At 42.6% G+C, this 24005-nt stretch overlaps 1 protein-coding gene across 1 annotated transcript in view; it reads left to right on the top strand.

Annotated features, from left to right (window-relative positions):
- Window positions 1-24005, top strand: part of SGCD (sarcoglycan delta) — a 448968-nt gene that overhangs the window by 57318 nt on the left and 367645 nt on the right. The gene's annotated exons all lie outside the window — the stretch shown is intronic.

The following is a 24005-nucleotide window of genomic DNA, read 5'->3' as shown; positions in this document are numbered from 1 at the left end:
TTGCTCCAGCCTGCCCTGTGAGGTGGATGGGAACATAATGCCCTCTATGCTTTGAGACTTCTATTTCTGGACTGCAGACCTACTTGCAGTCATTAAAGCACATTTTAAAATGAAAATTAGGTAGAGAGACATAGATGGGATAACAGTGGTCTTTGGAGATATGTAGGAAGAGGATGAAAGGAGGCTGTGTTACACCAGTTCACTTCTCTAATTAGGTCTGGTTGCATTTACTTCTTCAACCAGATTTATCTGTATTTAAATCAGGTGCATTTTTAAAGTGTCAAAAATACTAAACATCAACATGATTCCTTGGTAACCGTGGATCCCATTACTTTGCTTCCAGGAAGTCACCAGCTCCTAGGCTCAGCTCCAGCCTACCTAAGTGAGCAAGAGTCACTCTAGGTTTCCTCCATAGATTAGGAAAAGAGAGAGGTGGAGAGTGACACACTGATGGTTCAGCTCTTGCCCCTGGGGAGGAGCAGGGTTCATCTCATTTAACTTCACCCACTCATAGGTTAGGCACCAGCTCTTTGATCTCTGCCTAAGCTTCCTCCAGAGACTGACAGGTACTTCCAGCAGGAAATTTCTTCACCTGAAGTTATGTATTTAAGATAGGTGCCCTGATGGGAGCCTACAGTTACATGGTCCTGGCTTGAACGAATGCTGACAGTTAGCTAGGATGCCCAAATAGTCGGTTAAGAGTGAATCCCATTGGGTTTTGGTTGCACATGCTTTTGATCATTTGTTCTTAACGAGGGTTTCCCTTATGCCCATACTGATCTTCTCTTTTGACTGTAAGTCGCTTACCAGAAGCCTAGGTTAACTGCAGAAAACACAACTCAGGTGTCAATACTTCCAAATTTCAACCCATGACTTGTACTTCCCTTTTTTCCCCAAAGAAGAGTCTGTTTTCAATATGGTTAAGGTTTCTTTCTTTTCTTTCTTTTTTTTTTTTTTTTTTTTCTTGTTGGCTATTTCCATGGCTCGATTTTCCATCTGGAAATAAATAAGGATAAAATGCTCTCTCCGCCCTGTGTTTGCCCTGCCTGTTCAGCATGAGTGATGTGGAGGTGGTAGGAGGGATTCCAGGCAGCCTGCTGCAATGTGGCATCTGGAAATGCAAACTTGGAGGGGTTCCCAGGAAGGGAATATAACATTTGGCAAGGAAAGAAGGAGCTTAGATGAGAAAGGGCTGTGAGGTTTCCCCCTCTTCTAACCCTGTCCTGTTGCTTATTTCTGAATATTTGTTTTATTCCCTAGCCATATTAGAAGTGTAAATTACACAGATGAGCTAATGAGATCGTCTGTTTCTGTGCCATTTGGGGAAGAGGGAAACATGGAGATGCTTTCTCCTTTCTAATAATTCACCTTTATTTTGAGACTAAAGATGCTTGGATTCTGCATGCTCGGATTCTGCACGCTCAGCTCTGCAAGGCTGGAACAGATCCTGTGGCATTTCTTCTGTGACTTGATACATATTTCTCCTTTGCGTTTATGTGGCCCATCATTCACCCCAAACATCTTTGTTGTCTTATGCCATATGTATGAGGTGAAGTTCTGGTCCATGGAAGTTTTGGGTTTTATAGGAATAGGACCTGGATTTTGCCCATACAGAGCTTTAGGCTCAATAAATATAATGAGCCACTATAAGGAAGAAGGGGTTGATAGCAATCTCCTTGTTCTTTTTGTCCCTAAATTCTGTTGAGCAATCACTGTAGGCAGTACTGGGTAAATGTTCAGCTGGCATAAATGTAGGCACCTTCACTGCAGCATTACTGATTTATTGGGATGTGACCCTATGTTTGCAATTAAGATTATGTCCATAGAACAGATGGGTCAGAGTGATGCATTTGCCTTTACGAGGCACTGAATCAGATTCACTGCAATAGATCATTCATATCACAAATTGGTGCCATGCTGTTTTAAATAGCAGTGGTGCAAGGAGGAATTTCTTGCAGCAGTTGACAACTTTCAGACTTTAGTACGTGAAGTTGCTTCTCTTGCTAAATGTTTATTTGTGTGGAAGGAAAGCAAGTCTGTAAGACATTTTTAGTTTCCATGCTGAAATTACAATTCTGTTTTTACACAGAGTTTGAAAGATGTTCAGTTAGTAAAAAGCCTTTTAGTGGGAGGGTAATGACAGTTCTTTATTCAGAAACAATTTGTACAGTCTGGTTGTGAATCCCTCCATACAGACACTACTGTTGCTTTTCTCCTCACTCTTGGTAGTTGCCTCAAATGTAAAATCTGAGAAATACACAAACTCCAATTGGGAAACACTTAGTGAGATTCTCAGCTGAGACAGGGACATTATTACTTGAGTGCTCTGATGCTAGAGATGTGGAGTAAGAGGTAATATATGGGACATTTCCATGGGATCATCAGGATACTGCCACATTCCCCGTTACATGCTGCTTTTAAAAGAGCTTTCCTGGTTACTGGAAGGTGCTGCTTCTGCTTAGGCCAGAGTCAGCAATGTTGGTGTCTTTTGCTCTTGAATTTCACTACGATCACTCCTTTAGGAGTAGACTAAATGGTTGTTGGTTCATTCAACTCAGTTGTCAGTAGACATGAGGAGGCATGAAAAGGAAGTACTCAAAAAAAAAGAGATATGCAAGAATAAGAGAAAATTGTAAAAAGTTAAAATATCTTCTGTAGCACAGATCATTCTTCTCAACTTTGCTCCCCAACAAGCTACCCTACCTTCCTTCCTTTCTTAACTTACAGGCAAGCTTAAAAATAACGTGAAATTTTGTTACTCTGCATTGTAAGGGGTCTGTTCCCTCCCTCCTGGGAAGGGAGGAAGGGAATATGCCATACCAAACTGGAATGCCCAGTCCTGCCCCATCTCTTCTTCCAAGCTTTACTCTCTCATTTCTTGCACTGGGACACCATATGGGAGAGAGGCAAGAGGTGGAAGAAGGAGTTATATCTTTTAATTTTTCTCCTTACGACACTTTGACAAACACTTTTATGGTACACCTTAACATCTGGCTTCAGGCTGCTTCTCTGTTAGGACACCTTCTGCATGATAACAGAGGCAGCAAAGCTGGAGAATGCAATACTTGAGCTGAGCTGAGCAATCCTGCTCAGGGTCCCATCATATGGTGGGACTAGGTTATTGATAATTTGGACAGTGTCAACGTTTTTTAAAAATTCTGAGTAGAAGAGCAGCAAATCCTCCATCCTTTCCAAACAGAGGGGTTGCATCTTGTCACTGTGACTTCTAAGCCTTGGGCAAGGAAATGTTAAGGCAGAAGTAATGTCAGGAAGGGATGGCTGTGCTCCATGATCAAGCCCTGAGTGGAAAAACCCTGCTCCTTTTGCTGTCTGAGTGGTCTCTCCCACCAACCAGACCAAGCTGTCACTCTGTTTCCTATTTCTTACTCTGGGGAAGTTCAGGCACGGCACAGAGGATAGTAAGAGCTCAAAATAAGGGTTCCCCTCCTTAATCCGAAACATGGTGGGACTTTTTGCATGTGAGTCATCTGAATTCAGAATGCTTAACCTGTGGCAGAAATAATTCAGATTTGAACACATTAATTGCACCAGGTCAAGGTAACAGTTATTTTTTGCATGGATCATTTCAGAATATTTTCTGTAGGTGTTTGTAGCAAGCAAATCATAGGATGCAGTTGTTGCTATAGCAATAAGCCTCCTTTAGTGAATGAGGTAGGGTAGCCCCCCTCAGACAGACCAGAATACTCCCACCGATTATCACTGCAATGTAGGTACCTGACACGGTTTACTTACCAGGAATGCGATAGGTATCGATGAGCCCTGAATTCTAGGAGCTAATGGATCCCATGGGACTTATATATTTCTGAAAATCCTTCTTTGTTTGAGGTTTGAGTCACCAGTGAATCTGAAATTTGCTGACTATAATTGCATTAATTACACTAACGAGTGATTTTTTTCAGTTTGTATGATCTGAGTGTGGGATATGTAATTTAGGCGTGTGTGATATGTTGTATTTTCATTTGGAAGCTCAGAGAAACACAGTGGCTTAGACAGCCTCTGTGATAGCTCTGCAAACAGGCTGGACCAACGAGGGCAGTCAAAATAACACAGCTAAACCCAGCCTTAATTCTCATGGAAACGATTCAGTAAAATATCATTGAAATGCTTCATGTAGAGGAGAAGAATTAAAGCATAAGAAAGGCTATAATAATAACTTTTTCCTGGTGTCAGCTTTGTTTATTGGTTCATATAGCGATTGTGGCATGTAGTCTTCAGGGAATGAGTGTTTTGTTTTTAAATAGTCTGTGGGCTGATCTCAGCAGGTTGGCCCGGCAGGACTGCCTGCATTCGCACCGCGTGAGGCGTCCTTGTTCCTCCTGCTTTGTGAGAAAATGGGTCTGGTCCAAATCCCTTTGAAGTCAGTGCAAAGATGGCCTGGGATGCTTTGGAAGGATCTCTTGGATTGGGTCCTGTGAATGGGATTTAAGGTTTGACCATTCAGCTCTGCATCCAGACTTGCTCCCTGAGACACTGGAGTGATTCTGAATTTACACTGATATAAACAGAAAGATAATTAGTCCCTTCTTCTCAGCATTAGCATGTAACGAGGAATTACCAGCTCCGTTCACTTTACTGGTGTTACTCTTTCCTCTCATCTCTTCTCTCCCTTGTGTTCTTCACACACTCACAAGAGCATGAAAAACAGATCCCTGCAGATGGCTTCTATAAGGTACCATCTAATTTATGGTGATGAAGGGCTAGTGGCTGTTGGAGGGACAGAATGAAAAAGAAAAGCAGTTGCAAAATTGCTGCTTTTTGTGGGCTGCTTGCACTTGTCTATAAGTGTTTATTATCCTAGATGGCAATCTAACTGATTCTCCTTGATGTACTCCAGCACTAATAAAAGAATTTTGCAGTATTATTACAGCAATTTTAAATCAATTCACTCAGTGAGCACTGTTGTGCTCCAGAAGTCAATTATAGATATCACTTAAAAAAACAGGTAACGCAAACCTGGACCTGTGTTTTCATCACTATGCAGATAGCAAAATAAAATTACAGTACGGGAAATGCACATAGAAAAACGGGAGGTGTCGTGAAGGGAGGGACTAGCATGAAAGGTGATGTTTCTGCTGCAAGGTTTTCTTCAGGCTTCGGCGCATTACTGACACTCTGCTACCTGCTTTGCTTTCCTGTCCAGCTCCCAAGTGTCCTTCAGGCAGAAACATCGCATCTTATCATGGCTTTGCTTTCTAGAACAGGTCTAGCTAAGTATCATCATGAAAGCATCCAGGAGCCACGTCTGGACCTCAGGTGAATTAGAAGATACTGCCTGAGGTTAACGATGGGTTCATCCTTCGAGGCCAACAAAAAGCCAGAAACTGATAAATATAAAGCACGTTCCACCACATGAGGTAGATGCCTACTTCTTTAATATTATGTTTCATTCCCTAGGCACTGAAGGTCCACATAATTTTCAGTTTCTTCTGTTACCATGTCCTTCACAAAAGTGACTTTTTCTTGTTGTTAAATCTCCTGGGAGCATTAAAAGGATTTCTATTATTGTGGCTGGAAACAGTGGCTGGTTTTTAATTCTTATATTCCCTTTTCCTCTCTTTTACAGAGAAAAGCTTTGAAGGATTTCTGGGAGTCAACTTGGGTTTAATGCAGGGGGGTCCCTAGAAATGCGAAATTGAGATAATTTGTAATTGTTCATGACTCTAGGAATTGAGTCCTGATCATTCGATAAAAACATTACCTAAACCAGGGGATATAGCAAGAAAGTGCTGGCAAGAGATCTGTGCAAAATAAGCATAATAGTGTCTTTCTCTTTTTTTCTGCTTAGAAAGCCTCTTCTTTTCAGCAAAATCCTACTTTATCTATAAAAATGTGGTTCTGATGCCTATTAATTGTCACACCTCCAGGCAGGGGGAGTTTGAAGTTTCAAGGCAAGTAATACCATGCCAACACTATGATAAACAGCCAAGCAACTGTGCTCTATCTTTGGTGGAAGATAAGATGGAATAAGGAGTGTGATTAACAGTTGTGTTCAAGATTTATCTAATCAACTTGGAGAGCAGGTCAATGTGTTGTCTTGATACAATAGTTAAGGTAAAGTTGCAAGTTCAGGCAGGTTTGACCTCAGCATACTTGCTGTGCAGCCAGTGAACCTTTTTTGCTTATTCCCTGTGAAAGTTTATAGGATAATGAAACGAATACAGAGGGGAAGATAGAACATAAAATATAATTGCTTTTTCCTCCAGCCACCCCCTGCCAGAAGCTGTGCTATATCACACAGGGTATGTCCTGTGCACTGAACCAGGATAGATGAGCTGTAGCATGAACAATTTTGTAGAAGGAGAAGATGAAAGGGTGTTCCTGGGCTTTTTGGTCCAGATCAAGTAAGATCTCCCTGCTTCTCAATCCAGAACATGTATGATCACGGCACCTGACTTTTAAATATCAGTTCCAATTTTTTTTCCATTCAAAAAATGTACATGTGTAGGCATGGAAGGGCGAGGAAGTGAAGCTGAAGAAGTAAATCTTCTGTGGTTAGCGATCAGCTCAGATCCATCAGGCTCAGCACAGAGGCGCTGACACAGCCCAGAGTCACTCGGACAGCAGCGCCAGCTCTCAGTGCGAAGGCACACCACAGGGAAAAGAAGTAACATAGTGTAAAGAGCCATGACATCAATCATAATTGCAGTAGTAAAACATTTTAGTCCGCTTCCAGGGAACGTTGTTCTGCTCTCCTTCCACTTCTAAGCCCCCTGTACGTACTGAACTGATAAAAACTTCCCAGCAGCCTTCTGATGCCTGTGATGAAGTAAAATTGTTCGGCCAGCCTTGGGGCAGAATAAGTAGAGCTGCTGTCACATTGCACCCACTGCAAATTGGCTCCATTATTTATCACTGATGGAGATGTGTACAATGGAGAGGAGGGGAGAATTATTGTATATAAATGTTGCAATATACACGATTCCCACTTAGAATTGATTTTTCCCTTGTGAGATACAGTCTCATTGAAAGAGGGAGAAAGGTATCATTTTAAACCTGACTCCTGTAAGAGGAATTAAATAGAAAAAAAAAACCAAAACAAACCCAAACCCAACAAAAAAGTGGAGGCATTATCTCAGGGGTGCTATTAATAATTTTCTAAGGAAAATGTAGTCTTGCTGTGCACCTTACTGACCTCATGAAACAAGCCTTCCTCTATCTTCCCACTGTAATTTTTAATACTGAGTCCCTCCAGCTCTTTTCCTCTGCATTCAACACCAGTTTGGCTTGCTTGTTGCAACTGGCAGATTGGAAAGAAGTGGAGGTTACCTCTGACAGAATTGTCGAATTAAATTTATCCTGATTCCTGTACCTTCTCCAGGAGACCCCATATTTATAGTAAAGTACACACAGCTCATAAGCATTGGTTTTCAAAAACACTTTGACAGCAAATAATAAATATAAAATAATACACAATACAATATGCAATTGACTTATATGCCTCCCAGTCAATGCAAGCATTATCCAGCATACGTAATTACACTGCAGACAGCACATCCTTTACCTGGGAATGACATACTCTGATGAAAAATAAATAATAATATTACCCCCCCCCCCCCAAGTATGCACCATTGGGTGCCTTGTCTAAATCTGGCTATGAAGAATGAATGTGAAATTAGCATTCAATTAGAAGTGAAGGAAATGCAGGATGTGAATGTAAAGCGAAGGACTATATCAATGTCTAAATATGAATGTGACATTTGTATGGCTGCATAAATAGTCTCCTTGTACAGCACTGCTCAGATAGAAGATCTGCAGCAGGAACAGCAGAGTGTGGTTTTCCACAGGGTAGAAGTCTGGATTTAAGGTGGTTTTCTCAGGTGGAAGACCTGTCCTTCGCTTCTGTTCCCATCCTCTTTTTTCCCCTGGGATCAGCAGGGACCTGGGAATACTGCAGTTTTTTCTCCCTGTCCTATTTATCTGTTGTCACTGTACAAGATTCATAACAGTGGTTTTCTCTGATTTTTTCCCCTACCATTTTTTCTGTCAGGTTTTCTGTAGAATTCAGACTGGAGCTTGCTATATCTTCTGAATGGTTTTGCCATGTTTGTCTTTATATCTTGCTTTTCCTCCCCAGAATGTAGAGCGATGAAGGTGGAGTGTCGGTTATCCCTTACCCACAGGCAGGCATCAGTAAAAGAGTATTTGGCCAGGCCATGCAGTCAGTTCATGCCATTTAGGCTGTGAAGGCAGCTTTCAACGCTTGACAGCATTAGATGTTCTGCAGCTCTGACCCTGTTACCAGATAACTTCTCACCTCCCCCAGGGGCTGCCGGTGTGCTCAGGAGCACCTTGCACCCACACAGACCCTCTCCCATGTACCGGGCTATGAGGGCAGTTGGTAGCATCCGTCTTTTTTTTTAAACTTCATACTCTGAGTATTTCTCTGAAAACAAAAAGATGTGTCTGCTTGTCTATTGGTTTTGACCATGAGAATTAAGGCAGGTGGGACTGACATCTTTCTTCCTCTGACCTGTCTCCATTCAAGACTGAGTGTGTATTTTTGAGCCGATGTGCTTATTGCTAATTACATTTAAACAAGAAGGCAAGGTATGCAGCTTGTCAGGGTAAATGGCATTAAAGCTAAATTCACAGGGTTTGCTTCAGGTGTGTCTGATGCCACCCTTGAATCAGATCAATTTAGGATCTAAGAAAAATGCTCATTTTAGGAAAATGAAATTGTCCTTTGCCATCTTCTAAAGCTATCAAGAAAAGTTTGCATTTGTTACAGCCAACTTTGCCATCTACTTGACCTTAAATGCAGGCATTTATGTGCTGTTTCCCAAAATAAGCATCAGTTAGGTTTGGGAGAATGCCTTAAGGATGTGAAAGCCAAATTGTACCAGTCAGAAAGATGCTGTTTTTAAAATCAGCTTTATGGGTGAATCTTCCCATCACTGTTAACATATTCCCCTAAGCCTGGATGCTCTTTGAAGCAAGTTACCAGCTTAATTGGGACTCTTTAATAAAATTTAATGCTATTTTTTTAATGAAGAAAGATGAAAAGTTGCCTAGAGGGGAATCTTGAGCACAAGGTATTTAAAGAAATTATTCTTTGAGAATGTCGATCTCTTATCTCATTCTCCACAAATCATTTAATGAAATAACATTAGCATTTCACTTCTAGTTATATTCGCTTCTCCCCCCTGCACACATTTCTTTATTTTTGTTTTTTCTCCTTTTCAAGGAAAAAAAGCACAACAAGGCTCTTGAGCAACAACCTCGTGCTATTGAGAGACAATTAATATTGTCTCATTCTTGCAAATGGGGGGCATAGTTTTTTTCCAGACAATTAGGTAGATAGCTTCCTTTTGCATTTATTAATGCTGATATAAAGTTTAACAGGCTTGGTTTTGCCAGTTACATAATTACTGCAAACTTGGGCACCTGCAGCCAGGCCCCAGATACAAAGCAGCCCTATCGCTGTTCCCTGTAGGGGGTAACCTAAACCAGGAGATGGCTTTCTGCTCCCAGTGTAGATGTTGAGTGCTCTCCCTTTAGATTAAAGAATTATTTGGGTCCTGCTGTCAGTGCCTTCGTTTGTCATTGAAAGCCTCAGCATCAGTGCCTGACTCAGTGAACTGGAAGAAGAGGCGTTAGTTTTTCCTTGCAATTTCCTTAAAAGCTCCGGCTCTCCACAACAACTTGTTAGGGAGTGACTGTTGTGTTTTGAATTAGAGAAGGGGAACATTTGTGGTGTCCTTTCCTTCGTGAATCATCGTCTCATTTCCCTCTTTGCCACTTAATCTGTTGTTATCTCAGGTCTGGTTTCTTCTTCTCAAATGAAGCAATCGCCCAGTTTTTGTGACACAGGTGTGGGATGGCAATGAGTGGTGTCAGCAAATCACTACGTTTTACTGCAGGTAGGATCAGGAGGAAGAAGAGGGATTGGCTATAGGAGCAATGGAGTGAAAGATAAATCTAGCCCACCAGCTTTACTATCCAAGGCAAAAATTTCTCTATTCTGGACCTGTATATAAATAATTGCCGTGTTCTTTTGACCAATTCATAGTAGTTATTCAGTTTTCAGTACTCTAGACTCTTCTTCACATATTAGTGCTTTATCTCTGTTCTGTTTCCCCCTCTTTTCAGGAAAAAAAGCCAATGGTATGTAATTTCCATAGAACCTGGCTCAGCCACATTTATCTCTATGACTTTTCCCCCTAATTTCAAGGCTCTGTTATTTTCTGTAACACTGTAATATGATCTTCATGGTTCTGGTAAGATTTAGGAGACAGTGGATTATATGAGAATTTCCTGAGCAATCTCCAGACTTTTGTCTTACATTCAAATCACCATACACATCCGTAGGAAATAGAAAGGAAAGAAACAGGTCACGGTGTTCCTTCCTCCAGCATACTAGTTTAACTCCTCCAAAATCAGTGGGAACAGTTATCCTTCAGCACAGAGGGAAATTAATACACATCCTGGGATCTGACTGATGATGCTGAGACTCCTCATCTGTCTACGGTCGCATTGATTTTAAGGTCAAGTTGCAGGACTAGGATGTAGCTTTGCATCAATATAATGTTTGTTGACCTTTCCAAAAAAGGACATCCATTTTTAAAATATGGGGGTTTTACACACACACATTTTTAAAAAATTTCTATGTTTTATGGCCAAGAGAAAACATGTATCACTGCACCCCAGGAAGCAAAGCAACAGGCTCAAGCAGAGAGGGTAATTCCTGTCTTCACTCAGATCTAAAGTTCTTCAGGATCCTTCTGTCATTTGTGAGCTATCTGTAACTGTCATGCATTCAACAGGTAACTCAATAAACATCAAGCCAAGCCCTCTTCCAGTCTGCCAAATCTTTTCTCCCCACCAGGCCGATCCCCAAAGAGACCCCACGTGTCCATCCCAGCCCTGCTTGGCTACCTGCTTCAGAAAGGACTCTCCAGCAAAGTAAGAAGCCAGGCAATTAACTAACTGGCAAAACAAGCACAACTCACAAAAACCACTCTTTTGCTTCCTAATGAGGACTCATAATAACTGTGCTGGATTTTTGCCTTTTATATTTATCAAGGTATGATTTAATTGTCAGGAACATCCAGAAGACAAAAAAAGTCCCCTAAACTCAAACTGACAGAAAATTCTGGGGTTTTTAGGTACCCTGTAGTAATGATTCATGCATTTGCAGCTGGGATAATAATAGTCTAATACCTTGATCATATTGCATTTTACATAATTTTACATAATTGTTCATAAGGGCTACAATTATTATGACTGTGAAGTGTAAAACTACAGGAAGAGAATGAAAAAGCCAGCTCAAACTAATATGTTTAGCCTGATTTTCTTGTACTAATTGCCACTGGGAAAACACGTATTTTAACCTAGCAGTGTTTGAATGTTTTTGTACTGCAGTGCTGCCACAAACGAAACAGTATTGAAAAATACAGTGATTGTCATTCCAAGTGCCAAATTACTGAGCACTGTTAAGTGTGTTCACAGGGCCATGGAGGTATTCTGGCTTTCTGAAATATTTCTAGCAAAGAGAGCATGGTTGCTAGTGGTTTAAAGTACAGATCGTGCTCACCTGTTTGGTTATTAAATGTGTTAATGGTTCTGCTCTCTGCCATACTAAACAGCATTCTGGCTGTCAGTGTCATGAAGAATATGCTGGGTTTGTGTTATTTTTACCATTTTCTCATTGCTCTAATTGTTCCCCAGTGTTCCTGAGGAAAAGCAATGTTCAGCTGCAGGAAAAAAGGCAAAACCCACTCATTTGAAACACAAAAGCAGGCCTGAGGAAGGAGAAGATGGGACAGCCATTCACTTTGATAGATGCAAATTTCCATGCAAAAAATCATCCCTGTGTGGCTGGGCTTTCCCGTGTGATGGTTTGCACGCACATGCGCACAGGGACTCCCACCGTCCACGTGCTGCTGCGTGTCCTGGCTCCTTTTCTGCAGGTGGGAGGTTGCAGTTGCTGGTTGGGAGGCACCTGAAGCCCCTGGAGTTACGACAGTGCCCGGCTCACTATTTGCACCACCGCCAAACCTCTCTCTCAAAATAGCCTGGCCAAGAAATCCTGCAGAAGTAACAAACACCATGAATGCAAATTGTCTGTGTGCTGAGGGGGTGGCAGGAGGCTGAGGACATGGAGAGATGGGCTCGAGCGATGGAGCTAGCAAAGATCTGTCCCCTTGGTTACTGCCCAGGAGCCAGAGCTGCACAGCCGCTTCAGCGCAAAGTTCAGTGCTTTGGCTGAAGCTGTGGCTGACGATGGCTTCACATTAATATGCCAGCCTCTACTCTGAAGCCATTGAAATGCAGGCACATGTTTGCCTCTAATTGTTCTGGGGAGAGCGGACTACTGGGAGCACTAACTTTTTAAATTGCCTCCACTAGATTCCTCAGAGCTTGACCGCCAGAGCTGTCATCACCATTTAAAGCTGTGAAAAGCCCAGCCCTCTAGACTGGGGTGGAAACAGGTCTTGGGCATGGCCTTCACCCCATGCGAGGAATGAATTTTGCCCAGAAAGCTGCAATACTATGAAATGTGTTACGGGCACACAAACTGAGCTTCAAAACAGTTTCCATTTAGAAGGAACGATGTAAGGCAGGAGCAAAAAGGCAGGCTTCTGGTGCAGAGAAAACCACTTGTTTGCCTTCTTAGTAGCTTGTTGGAACAGCCTTTGGGTGTGATCAGTCTATTCTGGTTCAAAAAGACCCTCTGGCTTGTTGTCAGGTGGAATACGACACAGGTTTCTGTAGCCCACCTAAATTTGTTCCTGAGGTGTCAGGAAAACATCGCCTTCTCTGCATCATTTTCTCTGTGAGTTCACTAGCAGGAGGAGATCAGATGCTGTGGGCACTGACTTGCTGTCTTCATAAGGAAAGATTTTCACAAGGATTTACTCAGGCCTGTCATTACATTTCTGTTCTCCATTGGCTCCTGCAGTAATGGGAGGGGAGATCATTAATAAACTGCGACTGCCAGAACAGGAAGGCCACCATGGTAATCGAGTCTGCATGGGGATTTGAGTGAGGAGCTCATTTTCAGAACAATATCTGGACTTTAAAATCCTTCAGGATGGATTAAAACAAAATTTGCTCAGTCCAATATCTTCAGGAGTCCAAATGACCATCAAAGCAAAGGCTTCATGGTGGCACTTCTCCAAATCAGCTGTGTTATCTTGAAGTTAACCGATTTCCTCTTTTCCGATTTCCTCATCCCTCAAAGGCAAACAGTAATGCGCTGCCAGCGCAGCACTTGGACTTCTCAAGACCTGCTGTTCTGGCAGATCAGAAATAGATTTCTGTGCCCCTCTTATGTCAGTCTTCGATCTCTGGAGACTGACCTGCACAAGTTCAAATTAGCTTGTTCCGACAGTGTGTAAAAATCAAAATAATCAGCTCACGTGTAACGGTCAGTGCGCTCGGTGCCGCCTTCTTCAGCGCTTGGTGGTCCCACAGCCAGGATGGATCAGCAAACTGCTCTTGCTAGTGAGGGCTCAGGTCTGCAGGTCTCCTCGTGGTAGGCTGGGATGGGCATAGGAGGGTGAGGCTCAGAGGAGACCTGGAGCTTCCTGCAGAAGATGGGGGGGATCTGCATTCAGCCTCCCTCTGCATTGAGTTATTCTTCACCTCTCTCATCCACATGATGATTGCTGACACACGGTGTTTTCTATTCAGCTGGCAGCGACATTTGTCTGTACTAAAGTCCTTCATGCTCTGTCAGATGGTAGTTAAGGAAAGAGTGAAACTCCATCATCCCTGTCTAACGTAAGACACTCTTTGCGTGTCCCCTGTGCATACGCTGACTCAGAGTAGGGTCACGAAACGCATTGGCACTTCTCTGTGGCGCAAAGGGTTGGTAAACAGTGATACTAGGTCAGGTCTTGAAGACAGCATAACTGCATTCGCTGCATGTCACCAAAGCATTCAATTCATCCCTCTGCGAGAGCAGCACTTGTTTTACTCAGTGCGACGGTTCCTTTGAGCTATCAGAATGACAGGAAGCAACCAGAATGAGGAAAGCATCTGGTACCCAATTTAGAAAATGCTACATTTAATTTCATTTATTTATTAATTTGATTGTGTGGTCTGCAGCACCTGTTAGCTGTCCCCGTGTCCTGAGATTTCATCCTGCACATGAGAACATCCTGCCCCAGAGCAAGCACCCACCTTTCCCTGCCTCGTGTGCTCGGCCTCCCCTGCAGGACTATATGTAGGGCAGATTAGCACAAACTATTTGATGGGGCTGCAAATTTCCCTATTAGCAGCGTGTGTAGCTGGCAATACTGTGTTGCACTCCTTAGTTACACGTAAAGTTCTTCTGAAGCAAAAAGACAAAGGCAATATTCTTTGTCGTCATTCTTGGTTATTTCAAAATTGCTACCCACAGCAGAGCATCATCAGTCATTAGAGTCACATATAGGAGCATTATATTCACTTTGCGGTCTCCCAGCTCCATCGCCAAGGACATCACAGTCACAATGAGACATAATCAGTGTGCTGTTGCCAATTTTGAGACATTGTAATTTAGCAAAAATTTCCTGTGTTCAGGGTCCTCTGAAGCTGGAGGAGCTGCTCTGAATTTCTCTGCATTCCTTTTATCAAGTTCGGTGTGAGTGGCATGGAGGGAGAAATAAGACGTGAGGACCCTCTTTAGCATGCCACCGTGACGCCTATGAATTGCAGGGCACGTGCGCTGCATAATATCAGGCATGACCGATACAAGGGACAGCAGGAGAGAGCTGAGGAAAAGCCTCAGCCTTGAGTGACCTTGCTGTTGTGAATTTTTAACTTATTCTTCTCCCTATTGCAGCTATGATAAAAAGATACTACACAAAAATACTCTTTTGCATAGAAGTTTCGGGAAGAAGCTTCAAATGACAAAATGTGAGACAGCTGATCTGGTCCCTCTGTTTTTTCCAGACGGCATTTAGTTGGTCTGGTCTTTATTCCTGACTGGTGACAGCTTGATGAGTGACATCAGGCAAATCACACCCCTCTATGCCTCACTTTTCCCATGCACAGTTGTATTTGCTCAGTGCTTGGTGAGCTAAGGATGTTTTTACATTCTCTTTTTAAGAGCTGGGTAGCATTTGACCACTAACTACATGCTGGAATTTCATTTATATTGTATCTTAAGGCAACATTTTGTAACGTGCAACCATTTAAAAAGCTATTTTTTACTCTGAAAAAAATCTGCTGACACTGGGGCTCAAGAAATTCTCTGTCCTGTCTAAAGAATGTGAATTTTCACAATCTGGAAGCGAGGCTGTTCCCAGAATCTTCCCTTTCTGCTCAGGAAAGAGAAGATTGCCCACTTCAACAAAAACATTGCTTCCAATGTTCCCCTTCCAGCCTGGCCAGGTTGGATCATTATCATTTTCGATTACCAGTACTTTGACTTTATTTACGCTCTGTGAAATTATTATGAGCAATTGGCCATGCATTTAATGTATGAAACTTACTTTGGGGTCCTTTGCATACTTGAGCATGAAGGGATGTAAACATAAACGCAGACAGATTTATTGCAGTCTAATTTAATAAAAATGTCAACAAATAAATGCACGTTTGACAGGGGAATAAATATCAGATAGGAGCGAAGCAGACAGTGGAGTAGGTTGTAAGAAATTAACATGAAACGTTTTGGTTTGACAGCGACTATAAAACAAAATTGTACTTTGGAAACCTGGGGAGTGATTGAGCAGAGGTGTGCTTCCAGGGCACACGGAATCAGCTTGCACAAGCCAGGCGTGGGGAGATGGATTCAGGATGAGACCACACTGTTACAGAGGGGAATGGTTTGTGATCTGTCGCTTCCATTTGTAAACTGACATTTAATGTAAGGGGAGCGAGATGCTGCCTTGATTGGTTTTCCGACGCAAGGCTGCGGGTTGTGCCTGCACGTTGCTTAGCAGCAGCATGCCAGCGCCGGTCCAGGGCCGGCCGGCTTGCTCCTTCTGCCTGGCGCTTGGACTTGTTTGGCCGCCGTGACTCCAGCTTCATGTATTTATGCTTTAAGGGAGAGGCAGGGAAAAGATGTAATCTGTTTTGCACCTAGGCTGGCTGGGTGTTAGCTGACGGAGTGATTTGCCCAGGGTGAAACACAAAGAAGAAGCTGAATCGATTCTCTTGGTACCCCACACGCTGATATCACTTGCATTTTAAATGCTTCATCCCCCACTGCCCTTTCCTTGTGTCTGCTCGTGCTCCCCTGAATGCCAGCTGCCTCTCCGGGCCCTCACCCAGACACGCAGCGGACGTCCCGCTCCTCTCGGGCCCCACAGCTGGGGGAGTTCACCAGTTCAGAGCTTTGAGTTAAGCTTTATCTGGAGGGAGTCTGAAGCGTTTCAGCTGTAGGGCCCATTTCTATGTCAGATAGACTTTAAGGGGCCTGTACTGGGAGAATTTGAGGTCTCCCATTATATCAGAGAGCAGATCCATACTACAGCAGCTGACTGTGATGCTAACGGGCTCTTCTAGTGCTCTCCATTGATTTCAGTGAAAGCAAGAGCATTAGGATGCTGTTCCTAAAGAAAGTACACAGCATTTTTTTCTGTAGCAATGAAATAGCTGTTCAGGTGTCTTGCAATATTTGTTTTCCCCTTTTTTTGTGGTATTCCCTCTTTCCTTCATCTTTTGGGCTTTGGTTTCTCACAATGTCCCCAGGCAATTACTGGGGCTGTGGTTGCCACAAGCATTGTTCTCTCTTTATTGCAGAAACGCACTCAAATCCTGGGATAGATTTTGTTTTAATGGCCCGGTCGATATATGGTGCTTATTCCACCTCAAGCATTACACAGAGGTTTTTAAAACATACTAGTTCATCTTAATAGCCCTACTAAGTTTCTGAAATGCTCAATCTATCCTATGTGTTTCTTAACATTTCAGCACAAATCCAATATCATACTTTCGCTGTAGGTGTAGAAACATCACTCACTCTATCGGGGACCGTTTCTCAGTGTGTGTACGCAGAAATTCAAGGTAGCCAGTTTGCACGGGGGTAAAAGTGCAGTGGCTGATGGGAAGGAGTGTGTGGGAACAGAGTTTGCCTCACCGTAAGTGGAATAAAAGCTTAAAGATTTCCATACCACAAGTCGTGGGGAGTGGGGGGGGTGTGGAGTGGAAACTTTTGGTCCTAAAGTTCTGGAAGAACTGATGTGTGAAATTGCAAATCTGGTAGTAAGAGTTTTTAATAAATCTATCAACTCAAGGGTGGCACTGTGTGACTGAAGAATAGCAAACACAGTATCTGTATTAAAGACAGGGAGAGAAACAGGGAGACCGGTGTGTACAGGTCTTTTAGTCTGACATCAGCTCCACAGAATCAAAATTTTTGTCCAAGATTTTTATGCCCACTACTGTGATGAGTTGTGAAAAGGACATAGGCTGTGTCAGGAAAAGTATTGGCTCTATAGATAAGGAGCTGTTAACATTCATGCATGGTACCGCCATTTGTGGAATATCTATGCTCAAAAAATGTGAATTAAAACAGGCATACATGCAGATGGGGGCATTACGGAGATCAGGAGAATGGAGAGCCTGATTTACAAAAGCAGGCTAAAGGAGAGTGGCTTGTTGATCATAGCAAAATGAAGGCTTAGCACAGGGTTATGATTACTGTCTGTAAAAACATCAGGGAGGAAAAAGGACTATTTGCACTGGAGAAAAGTGTTATGGTAAGAACAAAGGGACATGAATAAACTCACACTGGAAATCAAAACAAGTTTTCTAGCCATTAGGACAGGGAGGCTGGAACAGCTTTTTGGTAGGAACGGCAATGAACAAGACCCCAACTACTTTTAAGCCACAGCTCAGTAAGTTTATGGAGAGATAATACGATGCAGCACATACGATAGCAGGGACTGCACTCAGTGACCCCAGGGATGACTTCCAGTCTGTGTAAAGATGCAGGAACTCCATTTCAAAGTTGTCATTAAACTTTCTGTGTATTTCTTTTTCCTTATCTTCCTTTAAAAAAGGATTATCCTGTAATAAACAGGGTGGTGCCATCTGCCACAGTCTCTGGCACAGACGGGAGGAATCGCTGTTTCATGTTAGTTAGCTGTATTGAGGAGGGTGGGGGAAGGATTTGGGGCTGCCTCCATCTGGCACTGGGGCTGATTGAAGGTGAGAGCTCTTGAAATTCAGTCAAAAATGATGGGTAACGCAGATACAAGTTGTGAAGCACCTTGAAAACACAGACCAAACAGCTTAGGTTTGATGTGGCCGCTGAAGCAAGGTGAGAGGAGGGCTATGTAGAAGGGAAGGGCATAGTCCGAATTGAAGCTAAGAAAATTCTCTTTACAGTGATGTTCTCAGAGGGTACAAGCAGGGCAAAATGGCAGTTTTCTGTGTTAGAGAAAAGAAAATTAAAGTTGATCTGTGGTATAAGATGATGAGAGCCTGGGTGAGATGTTCAGCTGTGCGGGGAGAAGGATGACTCTGTTTCAGCAGAGGGAACTGGTGTGATGATACATTGATCTAGTGAGAGCATACAGGGCAGATCAAAAATGATGCCTAGGTTCCAAAGCTGGGAGAAACTGAAGTATTTCTTCAAGGCATTGGTCCGCTTCCAGCACTGACTGTGCTGCTTCTGTTCAAATGGATCAGATTAGCAGAAAAACGTAGCTTTTAAAGTCTTTGAAGTACGGCTGCTGCAGGCTCAGTCCCCTCCTTCTGGGAGAGGAAGGTCCCAGGGAGGGTGGGCTCCCTCCTGGGAATGTGCTACTGGACCCCATCCTCCAACACCGGGAAGGGAGAACGGATCCTGAATAACCGTGCTGAGACTGGTCTGAAATTTATGAGAAACTGTGAAAAGATCAAAAGAAAAGAGTGAAATCTGAGTTCATTTGTCTTTTAATTTTAGTCCTTAGGGAGCTGCATTTTCAGATGCTTCTCTCCAGCCACGAGGGTCAGAGATGTCTTTCAGTGAAAGCTGAGGATCCTGAATAATAGCTCAAAAAGCATTTCTCAAAGAGATGTTTGCAAGTACAGCCTCCTCAGATTAATGACAGTCACAGATCTGATGGTCGAAAGTACATGTGACAGGTTTTCACACGGCATCCCGGTGATGCTGGAGTTTTAGGAACCCAACCAGATGTCACAAAGTTTGCACTTACACCATGAGAGTGGTGACAAATCTGGTGGGTGACTTTATTGGAAGTCTAATTTTCTCACTGCTGTGCCTCTCCCCACATCTGCATCTCCTCTCCCCTCAGCGCTCTGTCCAGGTACAGGTTTCCTATGCTAACGCAGTGTCTGCATCGTGTCACTCCCTCTTCTGTTCTTCCTCAGAAGTAAGGACCCAGAGCAGCTTCTGGTGCGTTTCTGAACTGCTAAAATCCTAACTTTGTTATTCACAAGTCTCTGATGCAGACTCCTCTTTTCTTCCCTGGTCAGGACTATAAGATCTGGCTTTTGTAGAGTAGTTGCTATGAAAATGCGTATTGATAGTTGCCTACATCCTGTTGTCTTTCTGGTGTTTCTCCTTTATTTCGAGAGGGTTTGTCTATAATGCTGTTGATCCAAAATTAAGGATATGATAAAGTGAATGATTCAAATGGCACTGAAAGCTTTGTGCAGATACGCTCAGTCAGGCCTTCATTAGCTTAGCTTAAATCACTTGAGGCTACTTTGATTCTGAGCAAGTTCAGAGGGGATTTTTGGATTAATTTTCCCACATATCTCCATCCAGGCAAGCCCTAAAAAAATCATCAGCATACACAGCATGCCTTTAGGAAATGAGCTCTTCTAGGGATGAAGGACACTTCTGGAGAGCTGAAAGACTATGGGCATGAACTAGCAAATGGGGGTGACACGAGGGTGGCAATGGGCAATGACAGCCTTTCCCCCTCCTTCAGAGAAGCCTCCCCCTGAGCTGGCAGAGGCACATACTCAAAAAGAGAAGCTGATGGTAAATGAAAAACTCTAGAATATGGCCGGTAGCAAATATAAATTTCATTTTCTGAGCTTCAAACATCTGCTTGTGTTGCTGTTTGACAATCCAGATATTGCTCCTTTTCTCAGTTTCCCCAGGTGTAAAATGGGGTAAAAGATACTGGTCTCCTTTGGAAAGTGTTTTGATACCAGGTGCTAGAGAAGTTCCAAGAGTTCATTGTCACCATCCTGTTAATGCTACCGCTGTTATCATTCCGTCGTTTGCTTTACTGAAGTAATGACCCATTAATATTATTTTGTTGACTGTACAGATGATCTTTCAAAGCAGCAGTCAAATGTGCCATTAAGACCTGCAGACAGCTTACTGTCCTAATTTATAACCAGATGCAACCAGTAATAAAGAGGAGATTAAAATGAAGTAACGGTCGAGCAAGTTTTTACATAAAGAGCTATAATCTCAGCTTGCTCTCCCCCCAACCATCAGTACTTATTTATGCACCAAGACACAGATCTGCAGATAAGGAAGCGGCTTCTGTTTCCATCATTCATTGTGCACCCACTGCTTTTGCAAACATTAAATCTATGTTTAAAAAAATAATCCCCGAACAGGCCCCCTGTACGTTCATTCTGGAGACATTGCTGAGAAGTTGGCCAACTGATATGTGCAAGTTTTCCATGTGGTGCAGCTTTGCTGGAGCTACTGTAACTCCTGAGACTGCTTCCAAGGGACCCCGAGGAACTAGTACAGCTCTTGTCTTCTAGGCTGTTACATGCAAGACAAAGTATGTTCTAAGAGTGATGTCAAAATAGGTAAGACAGATGCTCTGTTTCTGATTTAAGAAGCACTGTGATATACTTTACCTCCCAGTAGGGAGAGTTTGATAGTAACCCTCCCTGCCCAGACACGGCTGAACATTTCATTGGCTGAGAAATGCAAAGTCGGCATTTCCAGCAGAGACTGCAGAGGTGATGGGGGGTCTGTGATGTGGGACAACATTTATTATGTCTCAGCACAAAAGCTCAGTCAAAAACCTTCATCCAAAAAAGGCCAACCAAAAAAACCTATCCTAAACAAAGTGGCAATTACTGAAATCTGAAAGAAAGAAAATAATATACTGTTAGTTTATGGAACACATTGTTGTTTTCTATTTAGCAGACTAAATGTACATTTATAACAATAAAAAGAATAGCGCAATTCAAGGTATCATAATTCCTTGGCTTTTATTTATTTTCTTAAGTGATGAGGCAGAGGCACAGCAATTAATGGTATATCTTGCCACATATGAAACAGAAAGGGATACAAAAAAATAGATCATCCTGATATGAGCTCCTCTGAAAAAGAAAGGATTTTGAAAGACAAATTCCCAATGGAAATTTCTCTTTGATTTTCATTATGCTAACTCGAATGGCCGCCCAGTTTCCAGTCCCAGGAACCTGAAGCCCCACTGTCCTGCGTGGTGTTAGGTGTACCTGGTGCTCTGCAGAAAAGACGGGTTTAGTTTCAAGTGCCACATGGGCAGAATCATCATTATTTTCTTTCTCTCTTTTTTTGTTTGTAAACTTCAGAAGTCCAAGAGCAAACGTGCTGCTTTGCCTTCCTTGTTCCCTGCTGACTTCATTCCCCTGATCAAAGCTAAAATAAGTAGGCCTGGTTTGTTTAATAGAGAGGGTCTTACACAGTCACGCCTCTTTGTTTGCCGACATAATTGAGGAGAAGACAGCTTTGGGAATAGTGCTGCTTAATTGCTCTCGCGGACGCTGCAAGGCACTCGGTGTAGGGTCGGGCTAAATTGGGCCTGTTGTGGATTTTTGAAAAGCCTTGGTAACAGAAGAGTCAAAAAAACCCCCCAAGCCCTTATGCAGCCAGCAAAGTAACCTTCATCTCGGCATTGGCTTTTCTCTGCATAAAACTTCCTCACAATGAACTGGGGAAATGCAGCAGAGGCATCGCTGCCCCGTCCCCACGGATCTCCGGTGGGCATGGAGAAAGAAAGGGTGGAATTGAACATCTGGGTGTAACTTCTCGTCTATTGAAAAGTTCAGCCTTTTAATGAAGCATATGTATGGTGGTAAAAGCTTCCTTCCTAATGAGTACCGGAGTGCGGAAATCACTGTTGCTCAAAGGAAGGCCGGGCTGTAACCCTCTTGATATTAAATCAAAGGTTGGCTGTGACTCCTCAATCCTTCGCAGTCCAGAAGAAGTTGGCAGAGCTGCTAATTAGAGCACTGGTTGCCTTTTTTTGGTTTGAAACCCTGAAATGAAGGGCAGGTCTGCTCTGTACGTTGTGACAATGAAGAAACCTCAGATTCCTGGCTAAGGCTTTTAGATCAAAGAAATGGAGAAGGGCTTCCTGGGGACAGATTCCCCTGGCTGTGGAGCAGATGAGCCTTCACTGATGCGGGACAACACTGAGCACAGTATTGTCCTTGCCCTGTGGGACTGCAGGCTCAGGCCTGGGAACTGGACTCTAATTTTAATGATGCTATTAGTGAATTGAATCTCGGATTGAACTTCTCCCTCTTTTAGAAACAGGTTTTAGTTCTGAGAAACGATTCTATTTTACGCTATTTAATAGGTAGGATTCAAACATAGTATTGATAAGTATTCCTACACTTGGGGGGGAGAGCGAGATATTTTATGTGACAATGGGGACAAAAGCCTCATTCTTTTCCTGTTATATTCATTACAGTTTCTTCTGTTTACAAGAGTGTCTTACTCCGTCAGAGGTATGGCAAATTGTCTCCTAAAGGTAGCAATGAATTCACTAGACATACACCCTAAACCTTGACAATTATTGTCTTTTGCTATATATTTTTAAAGCCTTGAACAGCATTAATCACACAGCTGAGGAAAAGCATGTGACCTTCTCTGTATCAATCTTAGAAAGATCTCATGTATTAAGAAGCTGTCTGCCAAGAAGAGAACTGCAAATGGCTGAGCAACTCAACAAGTCCCCGTGGTAAAAACGAGGGTTAGAAAGTCAGGAAATAAGCACCTCTGACAAGCCATGGGAGCCCTGATTTAGCCGGGTACAAGTACACACCTGAAGTTAAATACGTGGTTTGCCTGAGACTGCTCACAGCTTGGTTCTCTGTGCTTGCTTTTGGGCCCTGCAAAGATAAAATACTTGCAAGAAAATGCATGAACACATTCTTCTCTCAGCCTTATCTTCTTCTGAAGCTGCTTCAAAGCTTATCTTTCCTAGAAGTACATCACAAATATCCTGGCCAGGTTTCAGAAGACATTCATAGTGCAAGGCTGGTTAAGAATTGCAGGTCGCTTGCTATTTTTGTCACTAACTCAGTGCCTTAAACCCACTTCTTGGGCTGCTGCTTGGTGGAAGCTCTATGGGTTGGGGACTACCATTGTGTTTTAATTTATTTTATGAAAAAAGAAAGAAAAAGATAGCACTGACAATACTACAATAAATAGCGCTAACACTTAACATTTGGCACACCCTTGAATGCCTTTCTGCAGTAGGTTGAAAAACCTGACCAATATTCAAATTATACTAGGAAACTATTATAGTTCAAACTTAAAGGAAACAGTTGGCTTTTTGAAACTTCATATTGCTAGAACTTATCAAACATACAGCTTAAAAAAGAGAATAAGATGGAAGGTTGGGAGGGGATTTTTTTTCCCCAGACTTTCTCCTTTATTTTGCTAGAAATGACAGCTGAGGATAAACGGTGGCTCTCCTTCAAATCTGAAAGGATGAGAGACATTTTAACAAGGAGAATTTTCTCCCAGACTTTTGCAGGTATGCCAGCAACAGGAAAGAGTTAACAAGACAATCATGGGACAACTCCTCTGTTATGTCCTTATTCTCCAGGACTTAAAAGCACTGACACAGTTCAAAAGTATTTTCTCATTAAAAAAGGCTCTTCAAAAAAAAAAACAAAAACAGATTTAAGCTTTGTGATTTTTTTGGCAATGGTGCAGAAGTCTCTCTTTTTTCTATTTTGGAGGCTTTCCAAAAGTTTTTTAAATGGGCCTTCAAAATAGCTTTCACTTTTACAGATATTTTAGCTACATTACAGTAATTGGGAGCAGGGACCAACATTCAGTGTGGCTGCTTCTCTTCATTTGCCCAGCAATCTATTTTTGGTTCAGTGTCGTAAAGCGTCAT

Source organism: Nipponia nippon, unplaced genomic scaffold (genome assembly GCF_047370975.1).
Source record: "Nipponia nippon isolate SJK-2023a ecotype South Korea unplaced genomic scaffold, ASM4737097v1 scaffold_17, whole genome shotgun sequence".
NCBI classification, from domain to species: Eukaryota; Metazoa; Chordata; class Aves; order Pelecaniformes; family Threskiornithidae; genus Nipponia; species Nipponia nippon.
The sequence above is the reverse complement of the archived record's forward strand: the minus strand, read 5'-3'. Positions and strand labels throughout refer to the sequence as shown.